Below are 22,875 nucleotides of genomic sequence, written 5' to 3' on the forward strand. Positions count from 1 at the left end.
AGGCATATAGATATGGAATGCATGAGAGGCAAAACACTTAAGCACAAACCAAGCTTAAGTATAAAACCAATCCCTTAAACCCTCTAAACTTCTCCCCCATTGGCATCGATTGTCAAAATGGAAGAAAAATTTAGAAGGCCAATATAATGTGAGTTCCTCCCCAAAGTGTGCACTTCTCATAATTTGAGTGGAATCAAGTGCACATATCCAATGATGAATACTTGAAGGAAGTCAAACTATATTGAGGATCAAAGATTGCATAAAGATAATATGGTGAAGTGAGCTTCAACAAATAAAGGCAAGCAATCAAGGATCCAATTGGACAAACAAAGATATCATGATAAGATAGATATGGTGCTCTAAAAATAAGAAAGCTCCCCAAGGTTCGTGCACAATTTATAATGTTTGCATTTGAATACAATATGCACAAACATGGAATCCTCACTCCCTATATATCATTTAGAACACAACTAAGATAAAGAGAGTATGCTTATCAAGAACAACTTTAGTCCAACAATTACGAGATATGAGTGCAAGAAGGAAAACAAATAAACTAAGCACTCATAAATCTTCTTTACCAACAACACTAAAATCAAAATGATAAGAAGATGGTTGGCAAAGAACAAGGATATCAAGGTGATGGATTAGCGCTCTTATGTATATGAGTTTCTAAAGTGGACAAAGTGATCCATAAAGAAACATGCACACACAAGAGGTTAACAAAATAGATAAGACAAGATATCCAAGATGAAGTCATAAGATATACCAAAGGATGTTTGCTTAAGAAGCATATATAGCCTATGGCTCCAATTTTCACTTATGGTATATGAATGAACTTCAACCAAGTTAAATCTCAAAAACATCACAACTAACAATAAGGGAAGTAGAGCTAGTTGGAGTGTTTTGAGAAAGGCAACAAGTATCATAAATATGGATTTATTTCGCAATTTCATCAATATTGCACATAAGAGCTCTTTGAGGAATTGATATGCAATAAATTGCTAGAGGGCATATTTGGGTAGGTGAATCATAAACATGATGTATATATATATATTCCCAACATATGCATCTTCTCAAATTACTCAAATGTACAATAAGAAGTTTCGCTTTAAAAATGATTTTTCAAGAACCGCAATATTTTTGAAATAAATAATTTCATGCCAAGATACAACCTACAAGAGGTTGGATGCTATATGAGAGTGCATGAATAAGATACTTGTTACCGAGATGGCAATGGCTTGATGTAGTAGATAAGAGTTCATCGATCATCCTAGCTTGACTCCAATCCTCATATGGTGACAACACCTTCCTTATAGATGAGACAAGCCTCCATTGCATCTCCAATGTACCTAAAACATCATTCAAGTACATCTTGGTCCCCAAACTTATTGGGTCCAACATGGTTAGACTAACCACAATATATAGGACACACTCCATATAAACATGTGCATATTTAGATGAAGTTTGAATTTCATGCACATCTTAGCCATTTAGGATTTGATGGAGTATATCCTACATAATGGATCGAAAGAAAGCAAGCATGCTACAAGTATAAACAAATTACATATAAGCATGCACCAAAACTTTTAAAGATCCAAGAAAGATATACTTTGGACAAAACACCAAAGGAATTAAATAAGGCATAGAGGTGTCACAAAACAAATTTGTTGTCCAAATTATATCTAAGAAGCAAATCACAAAAGATTTGTTCAACAAAGTTCAACAAATGAACTAAGAAGATACCATTGAGCATAAATGATGAAATAAAGCAAACACGCTCAAAGATCTTATCTCATTCAACATATAAAGCATAGAAGAAGGAATGAGATAGCAAAACTCCCAAAGGAGCAAGGTTCGAACAAATAAACCAAACCCACTACACTTTTCACAATGGCACAATGTACCAGTAAGGAAAAGGTATGTATTCCAAAACAAACACTTTATATGAATCAAGGGGATTTATCAAAAGATTTTTCAAAGGGACAAGGAAGACATATGGGAGTTATAAAGATTTCTTGGAATAAAATAAGGAAGTAAGAAACAATCCAAGGTGAAGATGATCCAAAAATTCAACCACATACAAGGTTATCAATTGTCAAAGACAATGAGTATATTGGAAATAATTTCCGGTGGAGTATTGACAATGATAGTAAGGATCAACTTCACAATAAAAGGCATAGGATAAGTATATAGAATTATGCACTATGCACGGATGAAGATTCTTGATAACTTCAACTAGTCACACAATCACGCACGGCAATGATTAGAATAACTTGAAGCAAACGGTATCCCAAATAAGATATAGAGATATGTATTTGAGGAAAAACCGCACCAGGAATTTCATATTCAAACAAGAGCCCACAAGATGAGTAATAAAATATTTTTATTAGGAATGGAGCTTGTTTGAGCAAACATGCCACCTAGAAGCAAGATAATTAAGAGCATCAACTCTAAGTGGCATAACCTCATATGTTCACATTTTCTAGGCTTGTGATATGTACAAAACATATTACTCCCCCATAATGTGATAAGTCATTTCTTCTAAATAAGAGGCAACTAAAATTCAACTAGAGATGATTAATGGATATTTAGAATTTGAATTTCTCATGAGTATGGCACACCACATAGTGACTAGATAATCTTGCAATATCAATACTAAGTGGTGGTACCCATGTACACACATTTTAAAGAAAGAGAGATGCACAAAGCATATCACTCCCCCAAAATGGGATGTTCCATTAACCACTTCAAAGAGAGCCAAATAAGATATCATCAAGGTGCATTAGGCTCAAAACAATACACAAGTATATGGTGAGTCAAACAAACATACTTGAATACACAAGATAAGCAAGTAAGACACAACACATACATACACATATTTGGTACAAAACCAAACATGCAAAGGGGCAAGTAACTTACAACAAACATGAAGAGTTGAAGTATAAGTTACCGCAAAGAGGAACATTGGATATAAGATATAGATGATAATCCATACGACTTGGCTTGGTAAAAATATAATATATGAAGATCCCTTAATTCTTCATGAAGTAGCCAAGTCTCCAATGCCCTCCAATTGTACCTATTGATCAAGTTTGAGATTGTTGGTCCCCAACCAAGTTGGGTCCTAAGAGATTAGTCACAATAGGCTTGGCAACCCAAATGGTTCTTTTCTTGAAACCACTTTGAGTTCCAACAAACTTGGCAAACACATTGCCATCCTTATCCTTCCCTAGAGAATAATCATCATCAACAATTATAGGGTTAGATAAGGTACCACCTAAGCAAGAAGAAGCAAAGTGCCACTTCTCACGGCATAAGTAGCAAGTGTTCCCCTTTCTCTTCTTTATTGATTTCTTCTCTTGGGGAACATTATCTTGATTCTTCTTGGGAAGTGGCCTATCTTCAACTTGAGGTCGAGCATGATCTTGACCTTGACCTTGTGGCCGTTTCCCTTGTTGTTTCTCACTCAAGTGCTTCTTCTTCTTCAATGGGCATGATCTAACATGATGCCCTTCAACCTTGCACTTGAAGCAAACCAACTTGGCCGAATCCTTGACTTTGTCTTGGCCCTTCTTCTTGTTGCTCTTGCTCTTGGACTTGTTCTTGTTATTGGAGTTGAATCCAAGTCCACTCTTGTCATTGGGGGATTGTTGCACACTTAGCATCTTGTCAAGTGCGGATTTCCCTTCATGACGCTTTTCCAAGTCTTTCTTCAAAGAAAGGACTTGAGCCTCGAGCTCTTTTATTTCCTCTACATGGTTAGTAGAAATACAAGTACTAGAGGAAGTAGAAGCTTCATTGTTAGAGCAACAAGGCAAATCAAGTAATCCAACACAAGGTGTATCACTAGTTTGACTAGATGGATTACAAGGACTAGCACATGGCAATATAACATTTTGGGTAGAGATTGTGCTAATGTCCACATGAGGCTCACAAGATGTTACCTTAGTGACACTAGCCTCATGAGCTAACTTTAGCTCATCGTAGGAAGTTAGAAGATCCTCAAGAGAGTGTGGGAGCGTTTTATTGTTTTCTTCCAATTCCCTACAATTGCTAGTTAGCAACTCAAGTTGAGCCCTTAACTCAACATTCTCCTTTAAGATAGATGCTTCACAAGAAGTAGAGTTAGTAGCACAAGCATCAACAATAGTTTTCTCATTTTCATGCATATAGGATTCAATTTTTTGTGTAAGCATGAAATTAGTATGCTTCTCATCTTTTAGCTCATGCTTGAGGAGAGTGAATCTCATTTCCCCATTTTCAATATGGGACTCCAACTCCACTATGGTTTCCCTATATTTATTCAAGGTATCCATAGAGTGTTCGAGATAAGCACGAGCTTCTTTATTACCACGAAGAGAAGCATATACCATTGCCATATCATGCACCAAGGTATTATGTTCTTCATCATTATCATCATCATCACTCTCATCATTAGAGGATGTGTTAGGAGTCAAAGTAGGAGATACCTTTGATCCATTTGCCATAAGGCACATGTGCATACCGGAGGATGAAGATGGAGGTATTCTTGAATCCTCATTTGAAATCATGTCTTGATCCATAGAGTGTTCGGTTTCCTCTACATTGTTAGTCAACAAGCAACTAGAGGAAATAGAAGCATTTTGATTATGGGAGCAAGACAAGGCAAGCATATCCTCATGAGATCTATGTAAGCAATTTACACATGATATGCAAGAACTATCAACACAAGCATGTAGATTATTTTCAATGCAAGATGTGTTTAAGTCCAAAGAGGAACCATTGCAATGAGATAGAGATGAAGAGTCATCACTAATGAGCACAATATCAACATTGCAATTTCCCTCACCACTCACCATATCATTACCTTGTGTCTTGCAACACGTTGGTGAAGTGGAAGAAGATGATATATCATCACGGCCGGAGGTGGAAGCAACTTGGAGCTCTTCATGATGTGAAGGGGAAGAGAGCTCCTCGGAGACACCACCGACCAAATGAGAAATGGATCCACCAAACATTTCTTTAAGCTTGATCCACATCTCATGAGACGACTTTCGCTTTATATATATCAAGAACCTACGAAAATCGGGTCTCAAGGAAAATAAAAGCTCATTAGATACTAGAGCTTCAAGATGTAAGTTTTTCTCATCCTCTAAAGATAGATTTTGAGGATCCATCGGAGGAGAAAAGCCTACATCTAGATATTGCTCAATGTTTGGACACAAGGTCCGAAGATTGCAAAGCAAGCAATTTCGCCACAAAAGATAATTTGTGCCATCAAAGATAATTGTGTCATTGTGCACTATATTACTAGCCGACATCTTTACTCTCAAGGCGGTGAAGCCTTAAACAAGGAGAGACCTTGCTCGATACCAATTGAAAGATCGAGATGTCGCCTAGAGGGGGGGTGAATAGGCAATTACAAACTCTTGCGGATTTGTCTTGTAAGAATGCGGAATTAAACTAATGTTTAGTTTACAAGCACAAACCCTAAATATGCTAAGCTCAACTAAGTGTGACAATGGCAACTAGAGCTAAGCAAGATAGGCACAAGATATATGTAGCACAAGTGATAGCAAGATATATGTACTTCAAGCACGATGGCTATCACAAGGAAAGAGAGCTCGGGTATAGAAATAACCGAGGCACGCGGAGACGAGGATGTATTCCCGTGTTCCCTTGCTTTGCAACAAGGTACGTCACGTTTGGAGGGGTGGAGGTCCCACGAAGGATTCCCCACGCCACGAAGGCTCACCCTATTCTCCGAACCACACCCACGAAGGATAATGGCCCTTTCCTTATGGTTAGCTTTTCCTCCGCTCCGGAGATGGCAAGCTCCACAACCACTTCACAAGCTCCACGAAGGAGAAGTCCGGGCCTCTTCACAATCTTCTTGAAGAGATCACCGGAGCACCAATCACCAAGCCAACTAGGAGGTCACCCTCCAAGAGTAACAAGCTCACGGTCTCTCACTCGAACAAATCGTGGTGGAGAGCTCAACACTATGCAATGATGCAAAGCAAGAACACCGGAGGTGTTCAAGTCCTTCACACTCAAATCCCACCAAAGCAACGAATGCTAGGATGAGATTGGAGAGGAAGAACAAGGGGGAAAGTCAACCAAAGACTCCAAGATCTAGATCCCAAGAGATTCCCTCACTTAGAGAAGAATTGGTTTGGTGGAAGTGTAGATCTAGATCTCCTCTCTCAAATCCTCAAATATGAGCAAGAATCATGGGGGGGAACAAGAGAGAGAGAGCAACTTCTTCAAATGCAACAATGGAGGTGAGAGAAAGGGAAGAAGTAACTTGGCTCAAGGTGGAAGAAGCCTATTTATAGCAAAGGGAGAAATAGAGCTGTTGGGGAAAAAGACAGGAAATAAACAAAGGAAAACGGGCTGAAAAAACGCTCTAAAAAGATGCCCAGCCGGTTGCCAGGCCGGCTGACCGGCCTGGGCACTGAGGAGCCCGGTCGGCGGCCCGGTCCGACCGGCCCAGCAACCGGACTGGGCAGCGGCCGCGCTGGGCGGCGGATAAGGCCAGAGGCCGTGTGGGGCGAGCGGCCCAGTAGGGGCTTCGGCCCAGCAGGGGCAGCGGCGCGCGGGCGGGCAGGCGGCCGCGGCGCGCGGGCGGGCAGGCGGCCCATTACGCGCGGGCGGCGCGGAGGCTGCGGAGGCCGAGTGGGCCGGTGGGGCGGAGGCGGCCCGTGTGTGGTATCCGGTCGGACCGGGGCGCGCCGGCGGGCCGGTCGGCCACCGGGCCTCCGACCGGTCACGGGCCCAATGGCCACTGGACACAGGCCGGATGGCACCGGTGCCAAGTCCGGTCCCGGACCGGGTGGGCCGGTTGCCGGTCCGGTCAGACCGGCCGGTCGGCTGGCCCCTCCTTTTCCTTTTTTTCTTTTATTCTTTTCTCCTTTTCCTTTAATAACTATTGCTCCCGAACTCCGAATCGCATGAAACCAATTTTGTTTGGAAGATAACAACAAATGCTATCTAATAGAAAGTGAAAACCCAAGAATCTGTAGGAGGGGATTTTATCATGAATATAAAAGGTAGAACCTTATATCATGAATAACCGGTAAAATCACCCAACCTCGAAAACGCAATAGAAGATGCATGTGAACTCCGTTTTCGATGAACTTGGGCTTGTTGTAAAGCTAGCAACAAGCTCAAGAACCTCACACCGAGAAATACCAAGAAGCAATAAGAATATGCAACGCATGCAAGGATTGAGCTCCCTAAGACGATGTGATCAAGTTAACCAACCGAAAGCCCCTCTTGATAGTGCGGCTATCTATCCTATAATCCGGTCTCCCATCAACCACCTCGAGACCGGTAAAAGGAAAACCTATCAAGGTCATACCTTTGCCTTGCGCATCCCATCACTTGATCATTGTCGCTTCGTGTATACTCACAAATGCTCCCCCATACACTATGATGGGAAAGGTTCATTGATGCACATCTTCACTATCACCAAGTGGACGGCAAGCTTCAAGCATGTGATCCACACAAGATGCTCATCTTGAACTTGCCCAACTCAACCTTGTATCTTCTCATACTCACTTAAGATAGATCATGGATAATATTGAGTTCCACATAAGAACTCCATCTTCATTTCTTCTTCTTGATCATATCACATATATATCTTCATACCGATGATCTTGATGCCAATACACAAGGTATATCTTTATCTTCATGGCATCCATACTTGAATCCAACACATGGAGAGCAAGTAGTACCTATGGAATATTCCTTCATATAAACTCAATGAAAACATTAGTCCATAGGGGTTGTCATTAATTACCAAAACCACACATAGGGGCAATGTACCCTTACATAAGTTGCAAGCAACAGACAATTGCATTAAGTATGGTGCGTAATGTAATCAACAACTACATCCTTAGACATAGCATCAATGTTTTATCCCTAGTGGCAACAACACAACACAACCTTAGAACTTTCGTCATCTGTCCCGGTGTCAATGCGGGCATGAACCCACTATCGAGCATAAGTACTCCCTCTTGGAGTTACAAGCATCTACTTGGCCGGAGCATCTACTAGTAACGGAGAGCATGCAAGATCATAAACAACACATAAGCATAACTTTGATAATCAACATAACAAGTATTCTCTATTCATCGGATCCCAACAAACGCAACATATAGAATTACGGATAGATGATCTTGATCATGATAGGCAGCTCACAAGATCCGACAATGATAGCACAATGGGGAGAAGACAACCATCTAGCTACTGCTATGGACCCATAGTCCAGGGGTAGACTACTCACACATCACACCGGAGGCGACCATGGCGGCGTAGAGTCCTCCGGGAGATGATTCCCCTCTCCGGCAGGGTGCCGGAGGCGATCTCCTGGATCCCCCGAGATGGGATCGGCGGCGACGGCGTCTCTGGAAGGTTTTCCGTATCGTGGCTCTCGGTACTGGGGGTTTCGTCACGGAGGCTTTAAGTAGGCGGAAGGGCAAGTCAAGAGGCGGCACGGGGGCCCACACCATAGGCCGGCGCGGCCGGGGGTGGGGCCGCGCCGCCCTAGGGTTTGGCCACCCCGTGGCCCCTCTTCGTCTCGTCTTCGGACTTCCGGAAGCTTCGTGGAAAAATAGGCCCCCGGGCTTTGATTTCGTCCAATTCCGAGAATATTTCCTTACTAGGATTTCTGAAACCAAAAACAGCAGAAAACAAGAATCGGCACTTTGGCATCTTGTTAATAGGTTAGTTCCGGAAAATGCACGAATATGACATAAAGTGTGCATAAAACATGTAGATAACATCAATAATGTGGCATGGAACATAAGAAATTATCGATACGTCGGAGACGTATCAGCATCCCCAAGCTTAGTTCTCGCTCGTCCCGAGCAGGTAAAACGATAACACGGATAATTTCCGGAGTGACATGCCATCATAATCTTGATCATACTATTTGTAAAGCATATGTAGTGAATGCAGCGATCAAAACAATGTGTATGACATGAGTAAACAAGTGAATCATAAAGCAAAGACTTTTCATGAATAGCACTTCAAGACAAGCATCAATAAGTCTTGCATAAGAGTTAACTCATAAAGCAATAATTGAAAGTAAAGGTATTGAAGCAACACAAAAGAAGATTAAGTTTCAGCGGTTGCTTTCAACTTGTAACATGTATATCTCATGGATATTGTCAACATAGAGTAATATAATAAGTGCAATAAGCAAGTATGTAGGAATCAATGCACAGTTCACACAAGTGTTTGCTTCTTGAGGTGGAGAGAAATAGGTGAACTGACTCAACATTGAAAGTAAAAGAATGGTCCTCATAGAGGAAAAGCATCGATTGCTATATTTGTGCTAGAGCTTTGATTTTGAAAACATGAAACAATTTTGTCAACGGTAGTAATAAAGCATATGCATCATGTAAATTATATCTTATAAGTTGCAAGCCTCATGCATAGTGTACCAATAGTGCCCGCACCTTGTCCTAATTAGCTTGGACTACCCGGATTATCACCGCAATACATATGCTTTAACCAAGTTTCACAAAGGGGTACCTCTATGCCGCCTTGTACAAAGGTCTAAGGAGAAAGCTCTCATTTGGATTTCTCGCTTTTGATTATTCTCAACTTAGACATCCATACCGGGACAACATAGACAACAGATAATGGACTCCTCTTTTAATGCTTTAAGCATTTGACAACAATTAATTCTTTTCTCATTAGAGACTTGAGGATATTTGTCCAAAACTGAAACTTCCACCATGAATCATGGCTTTAGTTAGCGGCCCAATGTTCTTCTCTCACAATATGCATGCTCAAACCATTCAACTCAGTGTAGATCGCCCTTACTTCGGACAAGACGAACATGCATAGCAACTCACATGAAATTCAACAATGAGTTGATGGCGTTCCCGATAAACATGGTTATCGCACAACAAGCAACTTAATAAGAGATAAAGTGCATAATTACATATTCAATACCACAATAGTTTTTAAGCTATTTGTCCCATGAGCTATATATTGCAAAGGTGAATGATGGAATTTTAAAGGTAGCACTCAAGCAATTTACTTTGGAATGGCGGGAAAATACCATGTAGTATAGGTAGGTATGGTGGACACAAATGGCATAGTGGTTGGCTCAAGTATTTTGGATGCATGAGAAGTATTCCCTCTCGATACAAGGTTTAGGCTAGCAAGGCTTATTTGAAACAAACACAAGGATGAACCGGTGCAGCAAAACTCACATAAAAGACATATTGAAAACATTATAAGACTCTACACCGTCTTCCTTGTTGTTCAAACTCAATACTAGAAATTATCTAGACCTTAGAGAAACCAAATATGCAAACCAAATTTTAGCATGCTCTATGTATTTCTTCATTAATGGGTGCAAAGCATATGATGCAAGAGCTTAAACATGAGGACAACAATTGCCAAGTATCACATTACCCAAGACATTTATAGCAATTACTACATGTATCATTTTCCAATTCCAACCATATAACAATTTAACGAAGGAGAAACTTCGCCATGAATACTATGAGTAGAAACCAAGGACATACTTGTCCATATGCTACAGCGGAGCGTGTATCTCTCCCATAAAGTGAATGCTAGGATCCATTTTATTCAAACAAAACAAAAACAAAAACAAACCGACGCTCCAAGAAAAAGCACATAAGATGTGATGGAATAAAAATATAGTTTCGGGGAGGAACCCGATAATGTTGTCGATGAAGAAGGGGATGCCTTGGGCATCCCCAAGCTTAGACGCTTGAGTCTTCTTGATATATGCAGGGGTGAACCACCGGGTGCATCCCCAAGCTTAGAGCTTTCACTCTCCTTGATCATGTTGCATCATACTCCTCTCTTGATCCTTGAAAACTTCCTCGACACCAAACTCGAAACAACTCATTAGAGGGTTAGTGCACAATATAAATTGACATATTCAGAGGTGACACAATCATTCTTAACACTTCTGGACATTGCATAATGCTACTGGACATTAGTGGATCAAAGAAATTCATCCAACATAGCGAAAGAGGCAATGCGAAATAAAAGGCAGAATCTGTCAAAACAGAACAGTTCGTATTGACGAATTTTAAAATGGCACCAGACTTGCTCAAATGAAAATGCTCAAATTGAATGAAAGTTGCGTACATATCTGAGGATCATGCACGTAAATTGGCATAATTTTCTGAGCTACCTACAGGGAGGTGGACCCAGATTCGTGACAGCAAAGAAATCTGGAACTGCGCAGTAATCCAAATCTAGTACTTACTTTTCTATCAACGGCTTAACTTGGCACAACAAAACACAAAACTAAGATAAGGAGAGGTTGCTACAGTAGTAAACAACTTCCAAGACACAAAATAAAAACAAAGTACTGTAGGTAAAAACATGGGTTGTCTCCCATAAGCGCTTTTCTTTAACGCCTTTCAGCTAGGCGCAGAAAGTGTGTATCAAGTATTATCGAAGGGTGGTACTTCTACAGCGGGGTGCGGAGTTTTCTCAACCAGGCATAGTATATTAGATACATAAGTGATAGCATCTCCCTTTTCATTAGTTTTAGGCGTGCTACTCTCATCAAACAAATTTTCGGGAACAAGCCAAGCATAGTTATTTTCTAGCGCATCATTCATAGCTAGGAGCTTACATGGTATTGGTGCTTTGATCTCCCCACCATCATCAATATTATTAGTGTATCTTATTCTATCCATATCCATCTTTTCAAGGAGACTAACAAAATTAGTAGGAGAACCAAGCATATTAAATTTAGCAAAGACCTTTCTAGCTTCTCTTGCTAGACCACCAAATTCTATAAGAAGGGTTTCTAAAACAAAATCTTTCTTTTCCCCTTCTTCCATATCACCAAGTGTGAAAAACATGTGTTGGATTATAGGATTAAGATTAACAAATTTAGTTTCCAACAAGCGAACTAAATGCGCAAGCAGCAATTTCATAAGTAGGCGCAAGGTCTACCAAGTGTCTATCTTCAAAATTTTCAATGGTACTAACATGGTTGAAGAATTCTTCTATATTATTTATCCCAACTATAGACCCACGTCCTACCGGTATGTTCTTTGTGGTAAAATTAAAAGGAAACATGATGAAATAAGTAAAGTAAATGCTAGTAACTAATTTTTTGTATTTTGATTTAGTGCAGCAAACAAAGTAGTAAATAAAACTAAGCAAGACAAAACAAAGTAAAGAGATTGAGAAGTGGAGACTCCCCTTGCAGCGTGTCTTGATCTCCCCGGCAACGGCGCCAGAAATTTGCTTGATGCGCGTGATTGACGTATTGTCTTTTCGTTCGACACGCGTCCGTTGGGAACCCCAAGAGGAAGGTGTGATGCGCACAGCGGCAAGTTTCCCTCGCAAGAAACCAAGGTTTAATCGGACCAGTAGGAGTCAAGAAGCACGTTGAAGGTTGATGGCAGCGAGATGTAGTGCGGCGCAACACCAGGGATTCCGGCGCCAACGTGGAACCTGCACAACACAACCAAAGTACTTTGCCCCAACGAAACAGTGAGGTTGTCAATCTCACCGGCTTGCTATAACAAAGGATTAATCGTATTGTGTGGAAGATGATTGTTTGCAGAGAAAACAGTAAAACAAGTATTGCAGTAGATTTGTATTTCAGTAAAGAGAATTGGACCGGGGTCCACAGTTCACTAGAGGTGTCTCTCCCATAAGACGAACAGCATGTTGGGTAAACAAATTACAGTTGGGCAATTGACAAATAAAGAGAGCATGACAATGCACATACATATCATGATGAGTATAGTGAGATTTAATTGGGCATTACGACAAAGTACATAGACCGCCATCCAACTGCATCTATGCCTAAAAAGTCCACCTTCAGAGTTATCATCCGAACCCCTCCAGCATTAAGTTGCAAGCAACAGACAATTGCATTAAGTATGGTGCGTAATGTAATCAACAACTACATCCTTAGACATAGCATCAATGTTTTATCCCTAGTGGCAACGAGCACAACACAACCTTAGAACTTTCCGTCACTCGTCCTAGGTGTCAATGCGGGCATGAACCCACTATCGAGCATAAGTACTCCCTCTTGGAGTTACAAGCATCTACTTGGCCGAGAGCATCTACTAGTAACGGAGAGCATGCAAGATCATAAACAACACATAAGCATAACTTTGATAATCAACATAACAAGTATTCTCTATTCATCGGATCCCAACAAACGCAACATATAGAATTACGGATAGATGATCTTGATCATGATAGGCAGCTCACAAGATCCGACAATGATAGCACAATGGGGAGAAGACAACCATCTAGCTACTGCTATGGACCCATAGTCCAGGGGTAGACTACTCACACATCACACCGGAGGCGACCATGGCGGCGTAGAGTCCTCCGGGAGATGATTCCCCTCTCCGGCAGGGTGCCGGAGGCGATCTCCTGGATCCCCCGAGATGGGATCGGCGGCGACGGCGTCTCCGGAAGGTTTTCCGTATCGTGGCTCTCGGAACCGGGGGTTTCGTCACGGAGGCTTTAAGTAGGTGGAAGGGCAAGTCAAGAGGCGGCACGGGGGCCCACACCATAGGCCGGCGCGGCCGAGGGTGGGGCCGCGCCGCCCTAGGGTTTGGCCACCCCGTGGCCCCTCTTCATCTCGTCTTCGGACTTCCGGAAGCTTCGTGTAAAAATAGGCCCCCGGGCTTTGATTTCGTCCAATTCCGAGAATATTTCCTTACTAGGATTTCGAAACCAAAAACAGCGAGAACAACGAATCGGCACTTCGGCATCTTGTTAATAGGTTAGTTCCAGAAAATGCACGAATATGACATAAAGTGTGCATAAAACATGTAGATAACATCAATAATGTGGCATGGAACATAAGAAATTATCGATACGTCGGAGACGTATCAGTGACTCATGAAGAGTACTCATCCAGTGACGATGATGATGAGAAGAAGAAGAAGTCCACCAAAGAGGATGAGGGAGTGGCCCCCATCGCCATTACCACTCCCTCTATCTCGCGCTCGATGCTCTAAATGAGAACCTCGTCATCGGCTCTCCATGGTGCGTTAACAGTGGTATCTCCTTCTTCCAAACCCACTCTGACATATAACACTTCCAATATTATTGATGTTGAGAGCCTCACCGTAAAACGTGAGGTTGTGTGTTTGAATGTGTTCTTGAATAACATGCAAGGGGAGACCAAGAAACATGTTGAGGCTCTTATGGCTCTACTAGGTGAAGCACAAGACCTCCTTGAGGATAAAGAGAGGATTGAGAGGAAGGACGCCGATGAGATTGTCTTTCTCACTCAAGTCCATGAAGAAGAACACAATTTGAGGCTCACTCTTGAGGAGAGTGTTCTTAATCTAGAAGTGTCTAACAACCAAAACATTTCCGAACCCAGTAAGGAAAGATAACATGCTATTTCCTTAGTTAATGTGCTTAAAAATGAAAGGATTGCTTTCGATGTTGGCCACACCAAGCTACTTATGGACTCGGCAATCCTCGATGAGGCCCACAAGGCCTTGAAGAGAGAATTTTCTAGTCTCTCAAAGTCTTGTGGGCAACCTCAAACGCAAGCATCTAAGGAGAAAGAAGTTTAAGTGCTTGATTCCACTAACCCTTGTTGTGAGCACTTGAAGGATATTGATATTTTGTATGCCAAGATAGCGGGGCTTCTCACCCTCTCCTTAGCCAAGGAAGGCTCGAGCAATGAACGACTTGTGGATGATCCCAAGCCTAGGAGGAAGAAGAGAAAGAACAACAAGAAGAACAATAAGAACAAGTGTGTTGCTGGTGAGGCCGGTATCTCTAGCCCAAGGAGGGGTGGAATGCCCGGTCCCATGTCGTTCTTTGAAAGGTTCAATGTGAAAAAAGGAAAAAATAGTTTGAGCATTCTTTGAGAGTGTGTATTTTCCCTGAAGTCAAATATTACCTCAGTCCTAAAATATAAGCCATCTAAGAGAGCTAAATTAGCTTTCTAGGAAGTCTTATATTTCGGTACCGAGGTACTACGTCCACGTTCGTTTGTACGTCCGCAACTGACAGAAAGAGGCATCGCCTAGGGAAGTTGTTGTGTGTAGCAGAGGATCCGCTTTGGAAAGGTCCTCTGTACATTGAGACTTGTCTAACGACGGTTTGTTTGTACCTTCATTTGAGCTAAGTGTTTTAAAGCTATCTATTAATAGTCAATCATAGTTGTATAAATAACCCCAAAAGAAATAACAATTATAAATTGGTTTTTATATCACCTAGCGACAACTAGATGCACCAGCGTGAGCAAAAGCCCGCCGCTGTCCTCGCCCCTCTATCACCAGAGTTGGACAAAAGGTATTGTACTAAAATTTGTTGTAGTAGATAAATTGAAAGCCGCCCTGCTAAGCGCCAAATGACCATCACACCAAAGAAGCAACCATTGACAAAGATGAGATCCGTAAATCCGAAGAGACAAACATGAAACCACACCAATGGACACGAACACCGATAGGATTCTAGAAGATCTGTGCGACGCACAACTGCACACCCCCTCTGCCAACGCTAGATGCGCAACCGGAGTGAGGATAGGGCCTGGAGGACCTTATGTCGATTTCAAGATGTAGCCGGCGTCTCATCATCTCAAAGAATACATTGAAAAATAACTTAAACAAATAATGGGAACTCTCCCGCCAGTGAGAGGTCGTGGTCTTCCATGCATCCAAGGTCCCAAGGCCACGGGAGGCAGTGCTGGTAGGCGGTGTCGCCAGGGAGGGGGATAGAACCCTAGATGGGCTTTACTTCACGATCGCTTCGCTCGGTCTCTCTTGCGCCACGTACCAGTTTGGTCATGGCATTCTTTTTTTCCCCACCTATGTTATGTACCATTTATCTGAGCCTGGTCTGGGGATTGCAAATACTAGGAATAATTTTGCCTGAGTGACTCAGAATATTGTTATGACCTTCATGTGCCAGGTTATTCATAAAAAATGAAATAAGACTTTTTTCCCGTTTTTCCCACGGCCAAATCTTTTGATGAACTATGAGATTTTGGTGTTATGTGTGTACTAGTAGTGATGAACTTTGACATGTGTGATTGTGTGTGTGTGAATAATATTAACTTTAATGTTGTGTCTGCATACCGTACCCAGCCAGAATAGATAGCACAAATACAAGATAAAAAAAAGACCGTGGAAACTCACAAACATCCAACTAGTTCCTTTTAGATATTAGAGGTAATAAGATTATAGCAGATGGCGTCCTTACTGTAAACTAGTAAGCTAATTTCGAAATTTTTATATGCAAGCACCAGTGGTCTAGTGGTAGAATAGTACCCTGCCACGGTACAGACCCGGGTTCGATTCCCGGCTGGTGCATTTTTTGCAGTACTGTTTTGCTGTCCTTGACTAAATGCAACGAAATAGTGCGACGTGACGTGACCTTAAGCTAAACTATTTTCGCCACTACCAGTACTGCAAAAAAAAATTATTGGATAATGATTTGTGTCTCTTCCTTTTTTTTGCGAAACACAGTACAATCAAAGACGCTCATACATACGCATACACACTCACCCCTATGAACGCACACACGCACACCCTACCCCTATGAGCACCTCCAAGAGACTGCGTTGAAGAACTGATTCGGCGGGTCTTGAGATTGACGAAGTCACCACATGCGCCTCGCTATCGACGGGAACGTCGCCTCCCACTGAAGAATATTCCGCCTTTATGAGACACCAAAGTGTCAAATCTGGGATTTGAACTCTGGTGGGTTGGGGGTGCCACTGCCCTCCTAACCATCCAACCACATATTGGTTCTCATTTGTGTCTCTTCCTCGATGTCCTAAACTGCCACTACCAGGGTATCTGATTTGTTGGATAATGCAAAGGAAAATTTCGTGTACTGGCATGCACCAGAATCATGAACATGCATGCGCCAAGGATGTTGGAATTTTTATGGTTCCGTGAACTTGTTCCCTGTGCTGCTATGCACTCATATTTTTCTCCAGCTCGTTTGTAAGAGCATCTCCACTCGTTTGCCCTCCTCACGCTGAAATCCAGGGAAATTTACGTTCGGATTGGACGTAAATTTGGCGTGGGGAGGACTAGTTTCCCAGCCGCAATTTCAGGCGAAGACGCCGATCTAAATTTGAAAAACGAAAACTTGATAAAATACGGCTTAAAACGATTGAATTTAGACTAAATTTAATGATATTTACTATATAGAGGGTGAAGTTCATACATAGAGGTCGAATTCGAAATGGCGGTAGAACACCGTGTAGTCGTCGTCGCCGTCGCCGCCATCATCGGAAGGTGGCGCCTGGCTGCTGGTGCCCTGGCCGGGGTCTCCCCACCGGCCACCGTCGCGCGGCGGGGATGGCGAGGGCTTGTACCATTCGTCCTTAGACTCCTCGAGGTCGATGACGGGCACGGGGACGCCGGACGGAGGAGTCGCAGGTCGGCGGTAGCGAGCGACGTCGTCGAGGAGCCTCGCCTGCCGCTCCGCCTCCTCCTTCTCCCACTGCTCCCTCGACCAGGCGCATGGCGTTGTCGGCGGGGACGAGGTCCTGGAGGGACCTCACCATGACGGCCTCGAGGATGGCGGCGTCCTCGGCGCTTTCGGCCTCCTCCACCTTCACCTTCGCCGGCTTGCGCTTCCGCTCGCCGGAGGTGTCGGGTTCGCGCTTGGGGCGGAGCCGTCCTTGTGTCGTAGAGGGCTCACGGATGACGATGCCGCCGCCGCGCGCGCGGTTGCTCGGCGGGGAAGACGGCTCCTTTTTCAGCGGCGCCCATGATGGCACCGACCTGGAGATCGGCGTCGACCTCGACGCCGAACCTGACGACGAGGAACTGGCAGCCATGCGCCGTGGCTGCCAGCTGTTTACCCGGCGGCGGCTGGCCGATGCCCTCGACAGCGGGGGCATCGTCAGAAGGGGGAAGTTTCCGCCCTCGATGTGCTCGAGGACGGCCTCGAGCGTCCGTCCCGGCACGCTCCACCATCGCTTGCGTCCGGTGGTGTTGTTGCGCGGAGGCGGAGGCGGCGGACCGTCGTAGGAGGCGAGCTCCTGCTCCTAGCGCCGAAGGAAGTAGGAGTTCCACGCCGTGTAGTTGTCGGGGTGGTAGCGTGGCTCGGCGCGATCCTGGTCCGACAATGTTAGTCGGACCTCCTCGACGGCGACATCGAGGGCGCGCCCCTGGGGCGGCGGCGGGATTGGCACGCCGCCCGCGCTTATCCGCCACCCGCCGCCGGGAGGCCTCGTGTCCGGCGGGCAGGGGTACCCCGCCTGGTGGAGGAGGTGCCCCTCCCACGCGTGGAGCGAGCGGCGGGGAAAGCCGTTTGCTGGCCGCACCATCTTCGTCGTTGAACGCCATGGATCGCGTCGAGGGTCGAGGGAAGAGGAAGAGGAAGAGTGGTGCGACGCGTCGCGGCGAGCGGGGTATTTAGGCGGGGCTAGAGCCGGCGATTTAATGCCGCGTGGATGCTACACGTCCGCGGCGAGCTGACCGGCGGCAGCCTTTACTGCGCGCGGAAGACGATGCGTCTGCCGCTGACCGGCCGGGTCCACCTCTGCGGCGAAGACGAAGCGAAAGCGCGGGAGAGATTTCTCGGCGTTTCGCTCGCTTTCGCTTCGTCCGGAGTCCCCGAGCGCGCCTCGGGGACCGGGGATGGCATGGGCTCGCCGGATGGATTTAGGCCCAAATCCGTAGAAAAACAAGGAATCAGGGGTGCGACTGGGCCGAAATTCGCCGACCGGATGAGAAAAACGTCGCTCGGGGGCCTCTTCGGGGAGACGAGTGGGGATGCTCTAAGGCGCAGGATAGAGCCAACGTCAGGCGTACCCACATTAAACTAGCAGGTGTCACATGACACCAGGTAAATTCCATTTTATTTGATGTACAAGAGGGTGGCGAGGGAAGGAAGAAGCAGCAGGGAGGTGCTGGCGACTGGCGGCGCAACCCACGTGAACGGCGACGGCGGACGGCGGCTGGCGGCGATGGGAACAGGAAGAGACAACCTCTCCCGATGGACTCTGGGCCGCATGTTTCACACTTTCGGCCCGATTAGTTATAGGGAGCTGCGGTCGTTTCCCGGAGTAGCAGCCCTTTACATTGGCTCGTTCAGTTCGTGCGGATCCAGACGGTGAAGAAAGGCCCAAGCTGTGTTGCGGGACGATCAGCCAATCTTATCCGTCTATAAGTCTAATCGAACGGCTAACATTGCTAAATTACTGTGGTGGCTCATAGCTGGTTCAGTTTTACAGTTAACTAATTCTGTAGATTTCCAGTGTATGATACCCTCAGCTGTAGGTGAAAAATCTATGTGCTTCATACAATAACACCGGGTTTATTTTGCTCTGGATCCGCCCCATGGGATCGGATCATGGAAATGTATGTTGCATGTGCATATCGTGCCGTGAGCGTGGCAAGTCATGTTAAGCTGTCTATACGCTGAACAAGAAATACCTCGAAGATGCCAGTGGTCAAAATAAAAATGAAGGTAATCCATGGAAAAAAACTTATCTTTCAATACTCTGAAAAACGGTGGCTTCTCTTTCCGTAGAAGCTAGCTTCACGAAAGAAGCTTAAGAGAAGAAGCAGTGACAGTAACGTACACTTTACCTTGCGTTAATTATTACGTCCCACAGATCGACCGTCAAAGGAGCACTCCTTCCGATCATCAATAAACTTCTAACTTCATTTTAGATTAAAATTTAAAAAATAGAAAGAAAATGTGGCAACATATATGATAAGTAGATTAATATCACTAGATTTGTCTCAAAAAGTAGTTTATGATATACCAATAAGTATTCCCTCCTTAACTGGTTTTCATCAAAGTCAAACTGCGTTAACTTTGACAGGGGTGAAGCTGAAGCAAAGGTCTCTCTGATGCATATGTATACAATTTTCAACGTTTGAACCCTTGCTAGCTTGAATTATTGCCTCCCTGATGCACCTTTCTTTGTCTACCCACTGGTAGAAAAACGCTCATCTATACCGGTTCCAGAGGGGCATTCGTACCGGTTGCTCAACCGGTATAAATCATCCGGCACTAAAGGCCCCCCCCCTTTCGTACCGGTTGCTTACGAACCGGTATAAAAGGGTCCTCCACGTGGGCCACCAGGAGAGCTCGGGGCCAAGGAGCTTTGGTACCGGTTGGTAATACGAACCGGTACCAAAGGTTCCCACCCGCGGCAGGGAATTTGCTCGAATCTCTCGCCGCGGCGAGAATTGAAGTTTTAGGGTTTTGGAGGGGTTTAGGGATATCGCGGTTTGTTTCATATCGCGTCGATGCACCAGAAACGCCTTTGGGTTTAGGTAGTACATGAAGATCAAGATGATGCATAGCAAGTTGGTGCATACAATATAACACACATGTAATTGCATAAGATCGCAAATTAAGAAGCGTATGCATGAAGATCGATCTTCATGCATAGTGGTACTCTCCGAGGCGTACTCTATATATGTCTATTACATGTAGCATAGTGGTACTCTTCGATTCAACTATATATGTAACATGTACATCTTCATTCATAGTGGAACTCTGCGAACATGTACATCTTCATTCATAGTGGAACTCTGCGAATGGTGGTATGACTTCCCGAAGGAAGAATCCCGCCAATTCCTCGCCTATTGCTATGAAGCGGTCATCGATTGAGAGCTTGTTCCGCTTTCTTGACAACTTGTTGACTGCCAAAACCCACCGGCGGGCAGCGGCCTTGTCAACACCGTAGAGCCGGGAAGAGCCTAGAGCTGCGGCTGGCTGAGACCCCTCCGAGCGACGGCCCGCAATGCTCTTCTGGTCACACGCGGCGTTGCGAAGTGCAAGGGCGTGCCACCCGACCTATACCCGGTCGGGAAGGTGATGAGGATGCCTCGCTTAGTTTCTCCGCAGGGCATACATGTAAACGTTAAATACGAGCCTCGATCGGCTCTCGGGTTATCTCGTGAATCGGCTCAAAGAGCCGATCCACCCATGATCCGTGCGGGGTGCACGAATACTTGGTGGTCCTTCTTGATCAAGATAGAGCTAATGAGATCTACGACGATTTAGGGTTTTCACCGCATAATCGGATCATCCTACTCCAGGTTGGGCCTTGCGGCCACGCACGGTGCTCGTAAGCCGATCCTAAACAAGGCCAAAAAACCAACATGAAGTTGATCCTAGGAACATCCCGTTTAGGACTTGCGAACGCCACCCTACGTGCCACCGGATCCTCCCCCTTTGTAAGGCCTAACTATTGCAGATATTAAACTAATCCTTGTAGAACAAGGAGCAATCGTAACGGATCAGATCTACTAAATAATGATCAAGCGGGGTGCCGCCCCACACCCGAGACAGGCGTGAGGGCGGCTAGATATGCAAGGGTTGCACTACGTAAGCATGCTTAAACGAAGAACAATGCTAACCCTAACACATCTAATGATAACTACGTTGCTCGCCATCAAAAGCGCTTCGATACGAGCAACGCATGAACAACGTGGGGCTTGTGCTGCCTAGATCGCAAGATGCGATCTAGGCAGCATGTCGCTTACCTGATAGAAACCCTCGAGACGAAGGAGTTGGCGATGCGCCGAGATTGGTTTGTTTTGGGGTTGAACGTGAGTTGTTGTTTATTCCATAAACCCTAGATACATATTTATAGTCCAGGGGACTTTCTAACGTGGGAACATCCCCTCGTGCACGATACAAACTCTAACCCTTATCTAAAAGGGTAAACTACTAAATAAAGATACACGGGCAATTCAGCCCAAAACCCTTCGTGCCAGGCCGCTTCAGAAATCTTCCACATGTAATCTTCCAAGCCCGGCCCACCTCCGGATTTGTCTAAAATCTGGTGATAACACATGCTCCCCTCGGTTTTGGAAATAACATTTCCAAAATCATTATGCTTTCCCTTCGAAGGGTCATGTCGTGGCAGAGCAGAACCGTTACAGCATCCGTCATCATTATGCCCTGTCTTCTCAGCTTCTCCAAAAATTCTGACAGCTTTAGCATCGATCCCTCGGAAGCTGTAATGGCATTAAACCTTCACCAGATTTCTCATTATTTAACCGTGCCGACTGGTTAGCTCTCTCTATCCTCTATTCCATCCCAGCTATCGGCACCAAAAAACCCTCTCCTCCTGGTAGCAATGTCTTCCTCTTCCTCTTCCTTCTCAAAACTCTTCCCCCAATCTTCGCCGAAGAAGAAGAACGAGGACAGCCTCCACCCCGCAGGTGAATCCCTTCTCCTCCGACAAGGAGGAGAAAGAAGGAGAAGCAGCAAAGGCCAAGGCCTCCCTTCCGCCCAGCTCCCGCCGAAGAAGCGCCCCCGCATGTGGGCGGACAGCGAGGACGAAGATGATGACGAAGAGGAAGAGGAGGAGGATGACTCCTCCTCCTCCATCGGGTATCCGCCGACCAAGCGCTTCCGCTCCCGGGCGGACAGCGAGGATGATGATGATGACGAGGAGGAAGAGGCTCCGGCCAAGGGCCGGGGCAGCGACGACGAGGAGCTCCCCGGGAGCAGCGCCGACGACGTCGACGGCGGCGATGACGAGGACAGCGACGACTAGTAGTATAGGACTAGTAGTAGCAGGTGCACTAGGCACCAGATCCCTCTTTTGAGAGCCATCGGCTCTTTCTTGTAAAGCCGCTCCTTGGAATTAATGAAATTGTTCTTTCCATTCATCTTTTAATCGCCCCAATTTCATTCCTTCCGTTTGTCATGCTAAGACCGATAGCAACGCGTCGGACTTCTTTCCTTTTCTTGCAGCAACAGCACAGTCCAAGCCCTGTACTAGACGACAGCTTTTCCTTCCCAGTTCCTCCCTGAGACGACCATGATGCAGCCGCAGCCGAGGTGACTCTAATCGGCTCTTAAAAACAGGGCATCTTCCAGGCTTGTTGCCCCCCGAGTCTTAGCCGAGGCAAAAACAGAGCTATATGGACCTAGGCTCGATCATGT

The 22,875-nt window shown here is 45.0% G+C and overlaps 1 non-coding gene across 1 annotated transcript; it reads left to right on the top strand.

The window, feature by feature from the left end:
- Window positions 1–16,233: 16,233 nt before the first annotated feature.
- On the top strand, window positions 16,234–16,304 carry TRNAG-GCC. The gene has a single exon. It is a non-coding gene; the product is annotated as a tRNA-Gly (tRNA).
- The last annotated feature ends 6,571 nt before the right edge of the window (window positions 16,305–22,875 follow it).

Source organism: Lolium rigidum, chromosome 3, assembly GCF_022539505.1.
Source record: "Lolium rigidum isolate FL_2022 chromosome 3, APGP_CSIRO_Lrig_0.1, whole genome shotgun sequence".
Taxonomy (NCBI): Eukaryota; Viridiplantae; Streptophyta; class Magnoliopsida; order Poales; family Poaceae; genus Lolium; species Lolium rigidum.